The 15,406-nt window shown below is 30.7% G+C and overlaps 1 protein-coding gene across 4 annotated transcripts in view; it reads left to right on the forward strand.

The window, feature by feature from the left end:
- LOC134707851 (cAMP-regulated phosphoprotein 21-like) overlaps nt 1-15,406 on the forward strand; it is a 74,989-nt gene that overhangs the window by 14,246 nt on the left and 45,337 nt on the right. For 3 of the 4 annotated variants that reach the window (XM_063567944.1, XM_063567946.1, XM_063567949.1), the window contains exon 2: nt 14,319-14,602. The gene's annotated coding sequence lies outside the window, so the exon portion shown is untranslated. Of the gene's footprint in view, nt 1-1,747; nt 1,796-14,318; nt 14,603-15,406 lie in introns of all 4 variants that reach the window. The other variant, XM_063567945.1, reaches the window with a different exon arrangement.

The raw sequence follows: 15,406 nt of genomic DNA on the forward strand, positions 1-15,406 counted from the left end.
AGTGCTTAGTCGTATTAGATGACATTATCATTTTAAATGTTTAAGATTTAGTATTAAATAAAATAGAGGTTACTAAATAAGAACATGTGATATGATTGCCCTGAATTTGCTATTGAGACAAGTCAACTATCCACTAGACTCCAAATGACTTGGATTTCAGCAATTATAGGTCACTGAATAGCCTTTAATAATGAGCAAAACCCATACTGTAGAGTGTTAATAATAAGCTATAAACTATAAAAGCCCAAAAAATGACAAAATGAGAAATAATTAAAAGGAACAAAATAATAAGATAAAAATAAATATATGACTGACAACAAACACTTCATTACAAGCTCTGTACATGGGACAAGTACAAACATAAGCGGCAGGATTAACATGAATGATTTATAATTGGCAATCTTTTTAAAAAACATCAAGAATACTCATGATGATTCAAGGATGGAGTTACAGAGGTTGGTTTAGGCGGCAGGATCCCTGGCACTCCCTTATGGAGCTACATGAACATTTAAGAATAAGAAGATGTGGTATTATTTCAATGAGACAACACTCCACAAGATACAAAATGACATAGCATTAGATAAAGATATGTGCATGAGAGTGAGTCTGAGAGATGATGCGTTAATCAGTGACTTTCATTGGCACCATATTTGATAATTTTGTCTAGAATTTTATATCTAGTAACTATTTTCTAAATATTCCTGCATTTTTTATATGCCTGAGCATGATATTTTTGGAACACTAACCCTGAACTTATGAATAAAAGTAAATGACCAAGCATTACTTGTGGATGGTAAACAGTTTTATGCAGTGTATTAAAAATAACCCTGGGGTCAAATATGAGAGTTCTACTGATATTACCAATGACAGATTATCATAATGTTGTCTTAAACATACATCTATCATTGTACACTGCAAGTAGACAGGCTGAATGTGCATTCCTTATGAAATGACCATGTAGATCATAATGTAAGGCCTGATACATGTGTGTACTACTTGTATGTAGCTTTTCAAAGAAAATCTCTATAGTTAAATCATATTCTTAGAAGAGGACAGTCTCTTTAATGTAATTTTAAGTTGGAATGGAAACATTTTGTTTATTTTCAGTTTGTTATCAAAAACAAATAATAGATATAAACCACTTTGCTATAATGCTTATAGAGCTCTATGGTCTGTGTAGTTTTGTGTGAGACATGCACAATTTTTAATTACAGCATAACAGACTAAGTATGTGCCTTTGTTGCATGTCTTTATTGTATTATCTATAAAAGATGCATTAGAGAATTCTTTTCAAGGACACATCTCATTTTATCGGTCAAAAGTTGCATGAACATTAGTACATACATGGATAATTAATCACATCATACTATAATAGTGAAAAAATAACAAGTTTTTCTTGAAACATGAACAAATTAATGTCAAATAAAACAGTTTCATTGAAAACTCCTATGGCCTGTGACAAGCATTTGTAATTTTAGAAGATACTTCGCACCTGCTTGTCAGGTATAAAGGTCATGGCAGGTCAATTAGTTCTGAGCATGCTTATTAAGAATTATTGATCTTAGTTAGTTGAGTGTTTTTCTTGTTTTCTCATCAGCTGATCATACACACTGGTAGAAAGGAATAGGTCTGTGATGTGCAATTAACGATTACTATCTTGGCCTAGTTACTACCTTTTATTAGATCCATTTTATTCCTTTGGAAATTTTTTGTCTGCGATTGATTAATTAATTACTGCGCTTTGTAGAATGTCATGTGAGCAATAACAGTGAATATTTGTTTAAACAATGACAAGGTAAATATTTTATTTTTATTTTTATGTTTAATGTATTGATAGAAATATTTTATCAATATTTACATTTTGACAAAATGTTGTTTTCTATATTGCAAACTCATAAGTTTTCCTCATCTTGGTTTTTAGCATCTCTTTTTAACCGTTACAATAAATAACCTCACTGCTTTTAGTTATTCTGATTCTGAAATCAATGAAAAATAATATTTGCAGGTATATATTTTCTTTACTTTCTAATAACAAAAATTAAAAAGAATATATAATGTCAGTCCTTGCGTAGTTTATTGTCAAACTGTTTACCGGTACAACTGTAAGTGACATCACTGGTCTTTTGCACCATTACCCTGACTGTGTGTAAATGCAACACCAACTCTGTGTTTAGCACTTGTGCATTGATTCACAAAAAATTGTCCTTGACAGTCTCTAAAAGCATGTACACCACTTCACAGTGTGATGCAGATAACAGTTGCAAAAGACTATTAATGTCACTTTAACACATACAAAAAGATACTCTTTGACAGTAAATATCAGCAACAGATTTTGAAAATATTGGTTTTTTTGGGGTTTTTTTTCTTGTTTTTTTTTTTTTTTTTTTTTACTTTTCTTTTTTTTCTTATATGAAGATTTTGAAATTGAAAAAGTTTGTTTGAGTAATAGGAGATTGTGAGTAAATGTTGATGAGACTCAAACCCAAAGTAGAAAAATGTATGTCACAAGACATCTTGATCTCAGAAAACAGTTTTAAACGAGCCGTAAATTGCCAAGTTGTGAATTGATTTAAGTTAGACTACCAAAGATTTGTCATTAACACAAATTCCCTAAAGGACAAAAACATAAAGATAGGACTTAAGTCAATCTCTGATGAAGATTCTTACTGGACAAGGACATAAATATGTGACAAAGTTTCCCGTAAATTTTTTGAGCTGTCAACAACACTGTTCTTTTTAATCTGTCAGTAAAATAGAGAGAAGTGCATTTGAAAATGTTCAATAATAATCATGCTAGAAAAAGCACAACTTTCTTATTGTTAAACACTTGTATATGGATGTCCAAGAATATGCATTTATATAACACTGCCATCTCTGTGCTTTGAAGACCCATTCATGAATTTGGGCTGTTTCCTGATCATAGGTTTTGATTGTAACATCTTTATAGTTTCCTGTGACTTTACCTACAGATAAGTAGACATTTATTATTTAAGACAAGTGAAATCAGGATTCTTTCTATGAATTCATGTTTATGTTAACTGATTTAACGACAATGGTGGATTGGATTGCAAAATGTCAGTATATTATTATTAAAGAATATTTGTAGTAAACTGTAAATGAAGGAAATTTTAATTACACCATGAATTTACAGTTTTTTCTTGGAAACGTTGTTCATTTTGAGTTTCCAACTAATAATTTTTTATTATTTTCTTTTATCTTGTTTTATCAGAACATTTATATTGTCTTTTGAATGTCAAATGTTCATACGACTTTCCTGGTGGCTGTTTCAATATTTTCTGACATTTCAAATGATATTGAGATTGTCATAAAATACTTCTTTCCAATTCATGATTTTCTTATTTATCACTACCCACAGATGATAATTATTTTCTATACCTACTTGTAATCAGAGCTTTGCCCGCCAATCAGCTATTTTTACCTGGCTATTTCCTACTTAGTTTACCTGTTAATTAATACTTCATTGATTGATTACTTCTTTGAAGGTGTAGACACATTGTCATGATCAGAAATTATTTTGATCATCTTTTTTTCATAAGTGAAAACCACAGTGACATACTGATTTCTTATACTCGTTTGACTTTCTAGATGTATATATAAAAGTGCTGTTATTACCTATTAATACAGGAATATATAACCTTCACTGTATTTGACAGAACCATTTAGATTTGGAGTCCTCAATGCTCTTCAACTTTGTACTTTATGTGGAAAAAACGTTTGGAATTTGGGGTCCTCAAGCTTTAAGTATTAATACTTTATTTTGCTTTCTTTTTTTTTTTTTTTATTATTTTTCAAGTGTGACACAGATAAATCTTTTGTGGACAAAACTAGTAGAGTCTTTGGTATAAAATTTGAAGACTGCTATCCATGATGAAGTTATTATTCTTTCCTACATGATGTTGTATTTTGTATTTTAAGTCTGGTATATGTCAAATTTTTGAAATGAAGGACAGTCTTCACGCTGAACCACTACTCTTACAGCATTGGCTTGTAAAATTCTGTTCTATTAGCCAACAAAAATCAACTTAAATTTTCAAAACTTTGAGCTTCAGGTTTGTGGACTCAAAAAGATAATTGTGAAGACTAAAACGATGTTCTGATCCATGCAGAATCATGTTTTAAAGAAAATTTTCTGACATATATTCCTTTAGACTGTCAGTGGCGGATCCAAAAATTTTCATAAGTGGGGGCCCACTGACTGACCTAAGAAGGGGCCCCCACCAGTCACGTTTCAGTGATTCCCTTTATAAGCAACCAAATCTTTTCCCAAAAAGGGGCCCCCCTAAATCCACCTCTGACTGTATACGTACCTTGTGGAAAAACACATTAAATGAAGTGTAAACAAAACATGCACATGTTTGATAAAAGTACATGTATTTGAATATTGATATACCATCTTCAGTCATTGTTTACTTCTATCTATGAAATATAAAAAGTTCACTGATAACAACTTTGTTCTAATCCCTTGAGGCTTTGTTCATTTTAGTTTTTTCATGAGAATCCTATTATTAAAAGGTTATTGGAATTTCCTTGGAACATGACTGCTTGAAAAGTCTGCCTCATAGGCGCAATCTGAGATCTCTATGGCCATTAAATGACCTTCTTTGAACGATCTTCCACCATTGTCAAATGATCCCCACCATTGTCAAATGATCCCTGCCATTGTCAAATTTGTTTTGTTGACATTGGAATTGTTATTTTTATGATTTTACTTTTTAATGAAAAATTATTGGTTATTCTTGTATCAAATAGATATAATAAGAAATATATCAGTCTTTTCCCAATTTCTTACATAGAAATGAAGGATAGAAATACTTAAATTCTTTTGAATACGTCAGAGTTTTGTCCTGATGAAAGTTCCTCCATCGTTAATTTTTCATCCATGGAATTCCCTGTCAATATAATAAAATTTACATTAAATGTGTTCAAGATACCATAAATTCAGAAATTATTGCAATGTTTTTATTATTGTGAAAAATGGGTTATAATCGCAATAATTAAAACTCGCATTTTGGAATGTTTTATATGTCAGAATCAAACAGAAATTTTCTGAATATCGCAAAAATATAAATTGCATTTTAGTCTAAAATGACAAAATTGCGATAATAAATATACGCAATAATATTTGAATTTACAGAATTATAATTGCTATAAGTTCTACAGAAGCCAGGTGTAAAAACTAAAAGCATACTTTAACAATCACCTGATAGAGAGAGATGTTTTTACATGACATTTGAGTTTGAGATAGGGTTATCTACCTTTCTATTGCAGTAAATGTCATGGCTGCCATGAGTCAAATCATGGAATAAATATGAAATTCCAAGAAAACACTCAGAACACAAACCCACATTTTCAATGTTTTATAATGTATATTTTAAAGTTCAGATTACAGAATTCATTCCCAGAAATGATAATCCTAGTTTCCTACACATTTATCAATAAAAACTATTCCTACACGTTTACCAATTAAAACAGGCACTGTATTTTGATCCATCCTGATCTGGTGTTATGTCTGGATTGACATTACTACTCTTAATATCGGCACAAAATACTTTAATCCACAAAGTAAATTTTTGTTCTTCCCTCGCTGGAATTTGAACTCGTGCTAGTATTAGGATATTGAGATAGGGCCTGCACTCTGTCCAGCACTTTATGTATGTAGCCATTGATAGAAAGATATTTGATATTTCCACAAGGTAACAGTCCGCAGGAAGACATACATGTATAACCTTACTTTGACCAAATTTTTCAGACTCCAAAATGACTAGTATTTGTCCATACTCCTAAATACAGCATTTTTAGCTGAGAAGCAGCAATTTCCCATTTTCAAGTCTTAATTTGCTTTGACCCTGCGAGGTTTGACCCATAGCATCCTGCAGAAAAGGCGATTAATGTTTATAAGACTTTGTATATTTGTCTTCAGTATGGCTTGGAGTTTTAATTTTATTTCTATACGTTTTATTGTTCTCTGCCTCAAGAAAGGTTCGTCATGATTCCATGTTGATGAAAGTTTTGGTTTAAAGGTGAAGGATAATTTCCTCTGTATAGTTTAAGTACTGCTTGAAGTTAATTGATGTGGATACTTGTATTACTGTTCTTCAACAACACAACAAGATTATAGCAAACAATTTTGAAATCTCTATATTAATGGTCAAGTTGCTAACAATGTCAAACCTTGCAGGATTATGATTTCACATCATGTCCATTCTTTATCTTGAAAACCAATTGGAAATAGATATGTAGAATGATTGTCCACAAATGAAACAAAATTTGAACCCTTACCTTAAAGGTCAAGGTCACTTACTTTGTGTAACCATAGATATTGTAATTGATAGATGATACTTATTACTTTATATTGTTTTTTTCTAACACAACTTGGCATTATTTTGTGGTATGCGTTGTTGATCCAGGATTTGATGTGACAGGGGAAGGGGAAAACTCTTGTGAATTTGGAGTTAGACTAAGGGCAATATTTTAACTTAAAATTATCTAATTTGCATTATTTTAATTTAATTTTTTTTTGGGGGGGGGGGGGGGGGGTACCAAGTGTGCCCCCTTCATAATCCATGACAGAAAGAATATGCACTTGTTAGAAGAAAGCATTGTAAATGAAAGATAAAGAAAATATTAAAAAAAAGACGATGTGGTATGATTGCCAATGAGACAACTCTCCACAAGAGACCAAAATTACACGAAAATAAACAACTATAGGTCACCTAATGGCCTTCAACAATGAGCAAAACCCATACCTCATAGTCGGCTATAAAAGGCCCTGAAATGACAATGTAAACAATTCAAAGGAGAAAACAAATGGCCTTGTTTAGGTACAAAAAATGAATGAAAAACAAATATGTAACACTTAAACAAACAACAACCACTGAATTACAGGCTCCTGACTTGGGACAGGTAATACATGTACATACATTATGTGGCGGGGTTAAACATGATCATTACCCTCCCCTAACAGTACATCAAACTATAAAAAATCAGTTGAAAAAGGCTTTACTCATCAGATGGACATAAATACAACAGACGCAGCCGGGTACTCGTACATCCCAATAACATAAAGACACCAGGTATAGATCAGAGAGTAATTGAATAAGTAGACAGCTCTCTCACAAGCAAAAAAGCCTAATTGTAAAAATATAAGGGCATAAACTTCAGGCACAGGAACACATTCTACTGATGAGTAAAGGGTACATAAAATCAGGTCCCTCACTCAATAATCTCTTGATGGTAGTATTTATACAGTACAAGACATCTTACTGTTAAGTTATACATTATTGAGCAACTATATTTTCTCATCAAATGAATGGAATATGAGATATAATATTAATTGATATGTTGTTATTGACTAAGAATAATTGCAAAGATGGTAAAGGTTAAATCTGATTGATGATTGGCAGGACTATATTCAGACAATAAATCACACATAGGTTTAGACTAATATAACTTTATAGTCTCATTATGGCCAGTAATAAAATTAATATAGATATATATATTTATAAAAGAAATCAATAAAAACTTTTACTCTTTGGATTATCCTGATGTGATGGTAGGGTAGATAGAAAGATAGAGGGAAGGATGATGAATTTTAAATGTTAATTAATTGAAGAAAAAAAAAGGAATAAAGAATTTTTTTGTGAGATTTTTATTTTTGTGAAAAATGTGACAGGATTATTTTTACATTTATTGTTTTTGTAATCACAATAATTGGTTGCAGATTTTATGAAATTGCATAATTTATCTGGCGTTATTGTCCTGTTATCCAGAAATATATTTATGAATGCACACTGATTCTTGCACATTGCCAGAGGGCAATAAGGTTGGATTGTTTTTCTGTTTATTTACTGTTAGGTCAAGGTAAAATAAAATCAGCTGTTTACTGTCTTGACTGCTCCACCAATTTGGATTTTGGTTTATTTCAATTTCTTCTGTCGTGTCAAATTGAACAACTGGTAAGAAATTTTACCAAACTGCTCTTACAAGTGGAAAGGGATTAATATAAGTTGCAATAACTTGTTTCCCAATACACTATAAGTAAATATCTTTAAACATATAGTTGTACAAATGCCTTTTTGACTACGAATCTTATCAATAATCTCCTATAGGAATCCTCTTACAAACTGTAAACAGCAAAAAGGATCGACTAGCCAAGAAAAGTAGGTCACATGACCAAAACTGTTAATTGTCTGTTTATTGGAGTTAGTGCTATATAAGAATAACTTTTCTACACCGATTTATTTGGAAATTATCTTGAAAGCTAATGGATAGAGGGAAACTAACTGTAAGCAGCAAAATGGACAAAAAGGCTAATTGAGATCTACAAAAAAAATTTTGGTTTACAATATTGTTTTGACTCGGTGAACTCATAGTGAACTTGGAGGGACTATTTGATTTGGGGCTCTTGCACATTGTGTGCATGGAAATCAAGAAAACATAATACATGTAATGCATTTGATGTTTTAGTAATTGATTTTACATGAACCAAGTTCTAGCACAGCTGTATGTATTTGGAAAAAAAAATCTTTGGGGAATAATTGATCCCAGAAAAAGATACTGTAAATTCAGAAATTATTGCATGCATTTATTATTGCGATTTTGTCATTTAAGTCCAAAATGAGATTTGCGATATATACAGAAAAATTCTCTTTCAAATTTGGGAGTTTAATTTCATAATTAACAGAAGTGATAAATTTTGGACTGATACAAGTTTGACAGGTAAATGATTCAGAGATGATATAATAATTTGGATGTAGATCTCTGAGATTTCTCATGCATGGCAAGTTGAAATTTTATGTTTTCAATTTAATTTAAATGAAATAAAAACGACAAATGAATATTGATTTGGCAGAGCCAATAAAAAGATTTCAAACTAAGTTGTAGGTGTAGAGTTTATTGTGTTTTTTCAAATTCGTTAAATCTAAGAAAATATGTTATGTTAGATATACCATCATTAAAATATAGGATAGTGGGCTTGTTCATGTGTTTTTTTCTTCCTGACAGAGTGTGGGTGTTTGTTGATTTTGCTAAAAGGTTTTGAGTGTTTCCTTGGCATGATAAATGTCCTGTTTCTGGGACACTTCCATATTGTATACTATTCATCCTAATATGAGCCTTTGTCATTGTTGGTGGAGGCATTGTAATTTAATAAAAGAGGATTTCAAAACATCAATTTATATGAAGTGAGGTATCTGTTGAAGTTATTAGTAAAATCCAAGATTATGGTAAAAACAAATTGATAGGTTGATAGCTGGTGTATTATTTCATCAGATTATAACTCCTTTCATATTAACCACTGTCATGAGAGGGGGCGGAGATGGACAGGGTCTGATTTAGTGTCTTTTTAGCCCTCTCTAATTTTATCCAATGCCTTTTTAACCCTTCACAGATATGCTTGATGATTTGTGTGTTGTTTTTGCATAAGAAGAAAAAACAAGATTTTATTTCTTAGGATGTCAGAATATTTAGAAATTTACATACATGTAGCATTCAATTTTATTTCTCATGAATAAGTAGGACATTTTGTAAATGTCTTTATAACCATTTCAATGAAGGAGTTACAATTATATGTAGTTATGGTTGTAATTGTTAAAACATTTGTTTAAAATTGACAAGATAGTCTTATGATTGACATATCTTATGCTTGTTGAACATATATTGGGTCATAAAAATAGTTTGACATCATTAAATATTAAAGCAGTACATCTGATTCAAGTTCATTAATGGATATTAAAGGGAAACTTCGCCAAAAAATCAAAAATTCATATTATGTCCATTCTGTATAAAAATGCTCAAATTTATAAATATTAAAGTTTTATTCCGCTAGATAAGAGATCACCATCGATTTTAAATTTTGAGTATCAGTTCTTTGCGTTCCGCCATTTTGTTATCTTGTCCAAATAAAAATCACGATATGTCTATAAACCATAAAGAAACAAAACTACAGTAACCGAGTTGTCGTAATTACGTGTCGATATCTTGTCAATCGTACGGTTGTTTTATCTGACTAACTAACTTGATTCGGAAAATGTTCTTATATTTTTAATAACCATATTATAGTCTGTTATTTTTAAACTGTTAATATTGGAATTTGTTAAAAAGTCAAAGTTCAAATCATAAATAAGAGTTCCGTGAAAATTGTTTTCGAAAATCTAATTCGTTCATAATTTTTTAAAGTAATATACTTTATTCAAATAAATTAGGATCTTCGCTCCACTGATCACCCGCATGGCTTAAGGTATTACTCCCAGGTATTACTGAGGGGTGTAAGGTGACACGACCAGGTATTCAAGCGATTTCCTGTCGGGCCTGCAAGTTCATGCATCGTTTCACTTCTGTAGGTATTGATCAGTGTACACGGCCGATAACTTATAACTTTCCATTTTGAAATATCAGTTGCATGTATAATATACATCTCTGTCTTGCGTGTCCGAAAGTGATATAATATACTAGTCATTACTTAACTCATACGCTTGTTTATAAATAAAATTTCTGGTGTAAAGAATATTATTTATAAAAAAAAAAAAATGATACAAAAAAAAAAATAAAAAAAAATTGAAGATATACAAATATACGTATTTTTTCCAAGGGTTAATTTTGGGAAAATCAGAGACATATAATTGTATTATATGTCTCTGGGACAATGTAATATTTACTCGTTGTCAATAGTAAAGGACATAGTTGGATCATTCGAGAAATGTTGATTAAAAAAATGTGCGCACTTGTCGACGATTCGTTTATACGCCCGGATAGAAAGTTACGGAACTACAGCGCAATTTAAAATATATACATGTATACATTGAACATAAAAAAGAAACATACATTTTGTGCAAATTGGGATAAAAGTTTTGTAAATAGACTAGTCCACGTATACCAACAGTATGTAATCATCCAATTCGATAGACTATTGTATACCAAAAGAAGAAGAAGAAGAAGAGGACCAATTTGATTTAAATACAGGTCGATCTATAACTTGCTTTGGTTCATCGAAGTTATGAACATAGTAAAATCACAGATTTATATATCAATTAGATTGTTCTCGAATAAAGAAAGAAATTCGTCATCACCACAACTGTTCCGACATATGCAACTGGACGTACACTAATAATCCCCGAGGGATGTGAATATTTTCTAGGAAAGATATTGAGTATTAAAGTTTCAAATCATTTTCGGGATTTATTTTCTTTCTTGATATTCAATGACAGCAAATTTAAAGAATAAACTGCTTGTCAGATATTTGTCCGCTTAGGGGTATTCTTGCAAGTTGAACAGACTTATAATTACATTCAAAAATAGGGAAAGATGGCATTAAATTCGTTGTCTTTTGTTTTTAAACATCTTTGGTCAAATAGTTATTAAGTATTATACGTTGTGAGACGAAGACTACTTTAATAAGGACGTCCCCGATTATGATTAAATTTGGTTGACGTTTTTCACACTTGATAAAGAATATCTATTCGTAATTTTTCGATTCCATTCCAAGACCTTAAATTTGCTGTCAATGTTTTAAGACTTCTCAAGTACCAAAGTATTTTTTCTTTATTCGTTCATATTATATTCCGCTTCGGTAGAGTTATCTTCAGTGAGTTCCAGTTATTAATTTGTACGTGGCTTTTAAAAAGTCTAAATCTAAGTGTTCTCATTCATTTATTTGCCTAATAAAGACAAATAAAAATACTTTGGTAAAGCTATTTATAATTTCTAAGTTCTCCTTTTTATTAGACATCAATCAAGGACAAAAGGTGTAAATCATTTCAATCGGACATATGAATTAAGTTTCCCGTCTTTAACCAAAAATTGTGTATTTCTTAGTAAATTAACTTATTTGAATTCAAATAAATAATAGCACCAAACATAATTAAATAATTCCACGGCGATCAATTTTTATTTGTCACCAACTTGAATATATATTTTAAATATGTGTATTGGATGCTCCCCATGGTTTATAATTCACTAATCCGAATAGACAGTCACACCTGGCAAAGTGTGCCCGAGAGGCGTGGTTAAATACCGAAGTGCAAATAACAATTTACCTTTCAACAAGCCATCTACGAGTATTGCTACAGAACCGTGAATACACACATCGTATCAACCAAGTCATAGCAGAGATAGTAAAAGGTCAATAAGAGTACACCAACATATTGTCTTTACAGATTATTGTACTTTACTTTGTTTACCTTATCAGTCCGAAAATACATTAATTAAAAATCAATTTATAACTTTTTGTGTTGTCCACAAAAATAATCCGAATATATACGTTTAACATAGAAAATTTATCTCATGAATATGTACAATTGAACGTATGTGCGTTTTATCTTCTTATTATCGGATGGTTATTAGATAAAGCATAAGTCATCGGCGCGCTTACGATTACGTTAAAATATGATTAAAACCAAGACTTTTAATGATTGTTTTTTAAATCCCGGCATGCAAAAACCAGGAGAAAACGTCACGACCTACAGGAAGTAGTTAATATTTTTTCATTAAATATTGAATTTCTCCTTTATTACTGCACATATAGCGATAAAACTTTGTGAATATATATATTATGTCATAATGAACATATTTAAACCATAAGTAAAAAATCGTGAATTTTCCCTTTAAAAAAATGAAAGGTAATTTTTTTAGAACACTTTTTTTGTAAAGAAATGTTGGACTTTGATTGAAAAAAAATAGTTTCAGTTGTTATAATTATGTGTGTGTGTGTTTATTATACTAGACATTTTAACAACTTGAAGGTATTTTCTTTTCTACTAAAGTGCTGTGGATTTAATGTTGTTAGTTATGTACCAATTTTTCTGGATTTCGTGGATAATAGACATGATAGACGATCGTGATTTTAAAAATTCTAACTATTATTATTTTTTTTTTAATCTGTTAAAGCCTGAAAATCAAGTAAATTTACATGCAAACTACAATTTATATTGAAATCAGGAATTATTGGTACATTAAACACAAGGAAATAAATGATTCCACATTGGACCAAATATGATATTCTGAAATCTTTTTTGTTTGTTTGTTTGTTTGTTTTTTTTTGCATCAGATTGATAGGCTTCTTTTGTTGTTACCTTCAGGAGAGTCAGCTCCTAATTAAGAAAATTGGTCAGCAAATAATTTACATAGAATTTATTTTTGTACAAGATTATCTCCTGCTTAATTCCAATTGCAACAATTTTATTGCACTTCACATGCTTATATATTCTAGTGTCCTTAGTGTTATTGTATAAAACAATGACAAAGGGACCAGACTCATGTTTTTCAACTTCTCCAGACAGCTGCTTGTAAAAAGATTTAAGAAAAATATATTTTTAAAAAAACCATGAAAACAAAAAGGTATAAAATTGTAACAATATGGTGAATTATTGTTGTAGACATTTATGGATTATTATAATTCTCACCTGTATACTTCAGAACACTCCAGTAAATCACAAATCATACACAGTCTTCTGTGGCATTTCAAACAATTAACTGATTAAATCATTCTATTTGTCACAAGATGCTAAAAAAATTAAATAAACGATTCTGGAAAAGTAGATTAAAAACTAACAATAAGTCTTCTTTATTGAAATGTAGAAGTCATGTTTATCATTAAAACAAAGATGATTAAATGTACATCTAAATCAGGAAGAAGTTTGCTGCAAGAATGAAAAAGAGAAAAGCATATATTGAATTGTTGCTGTATATCATATTTGTTTATTTGGTTCATTATTATTTGGACATATAAAATCAGGCTGTTTAAGTTTTCTCTTTTTAGTTGTTTTAAATTTGTCATTTCTAGGTATTTTATAGATGACTATGTAGTATGGATTTTGCTTATTGTTGAAGGTAGTACAGTGAACTATAGTTCAATAACTTTTATGTTATTTGGTCTCTATTGGAGAGTTGTCTCATTGGCAATCATACCACATCTTCTTATTTTTATAGTGTAGTTATTTACACATGAGAAATATTAAGCTGTTTTCAACCTATGTTACATAGTTGTTACAGTTTCAAACAACTTTAAAGAATAGAATAAGGGACGGCTCAGATAGACATATAACTTTTAAAATATTTGTCACCCTGGTTTTGAATTATTGGAAAGTTTGCTGTTTAAAAATGGGTTAATTATAAAATCTATAAGGGTCTATCAGTATGTAGAAATTTGATGAGATGAAGTAAAGCTATAGTTCAACTAATTTCTGCAAACTGTTGATTGAAGTGATTAACCAGCATTATAGTATATATTGGCCTTTCATTGATATTCTTCAGTGCGTTTGATTGCCACAATTCATCATTGAATGTAATCTTGTGTATTCCAGGTATGATTAGCGATGGCCACATGACAAGGACACTGAAGATTTAATGCCTTGGACAACAACTAAGGTGACAACATCCAGGAGCCCTGAAATATTTTATTGCATATTGATGGTGAACGTCCCCGGTCAAACACGTAGAATTGCCATGAGTTGGAACAGTGAAAATTCTGTGTTTTAGAATCTTACTGATCACCCATACTATAGAGACTTACCAAGGATATTTATTTATGTGCAATATATACTTCAATATTGATCTCAACATTTTTGTTCATATTTTTCATTGCAAGGTAAGTCTAAAATTCCATAAAATAATAAGTCAAAATATAATGATAAATGAATGTAGATGTATTTAGGGCTGTTCCAGAAAATACCGTTGTCCACCCAGGGACAGCATTTTTTTAACCCCCGCCACCCACAGAAATATAAGTTTGAACAACACTCCCTTTGCATTTTGGTATTTTAAATACAACTTCCCACATAAAGTTTTAAAAAAATGCCTTCCCTGGTTGGACATGGCATTTTCTGGAACAGCCGTTACACTTTAGGTATATAGCTGAACTTTGTCTTCAAATGACCCTAGATCAGTTTTGATGTCGAGCAGCAGTCTTTGATAATGTAGTTTTGATGTTACATTTTGCCAGGAACTTGTGTGATTTTAAGTAAAGTCAGACAAATTTGCATACATGTGTGATACGTCTATTCCTTATACAAATTAAAACCAAAATTATGATATTAAACATTAAACAATGTCATCTTTGCCTACATACAGCATACTAGTATTACATGTATAGGCACTTAAATATCGAGCATTTTTGAGTGAGAACACAAGAATTTCATGTCAAGTTATGTGTTTAAATCATTAATTCATGTTGCTACTTTTAATAAAATTTTAAATTGATTCAAACATGTGAATTTTAAACAGTTGATATGACTTTTAATATTTGTATGTAATTCCTAAACAAGAACACTAGACACAAAAAGACCTGTTAAATGAAGTGAAAAAAGAACATGTTTAATATGTAAAAATTGTGAAAATACAGACAAACTGTACGTCGTTTCTCAGGTCTGACATTTGCACATGTTTGAAATAT

The sequence above is a fragment of the Mytilus trossulus genome, chromosome 2, assembly GCF_036588685.1.
Source record: "Mytilus trossulus isolate FHL-02 chromosome 2, PNRI_Mtr1.1.1.hap1, whole genome shotgun sequence".
Lineage (NCBI taxonomy): Eukaryota > Metazoa > Mollusca > Bivalvia > Mytilida > Mytilidae > Mytilus > Mytilus trossulus.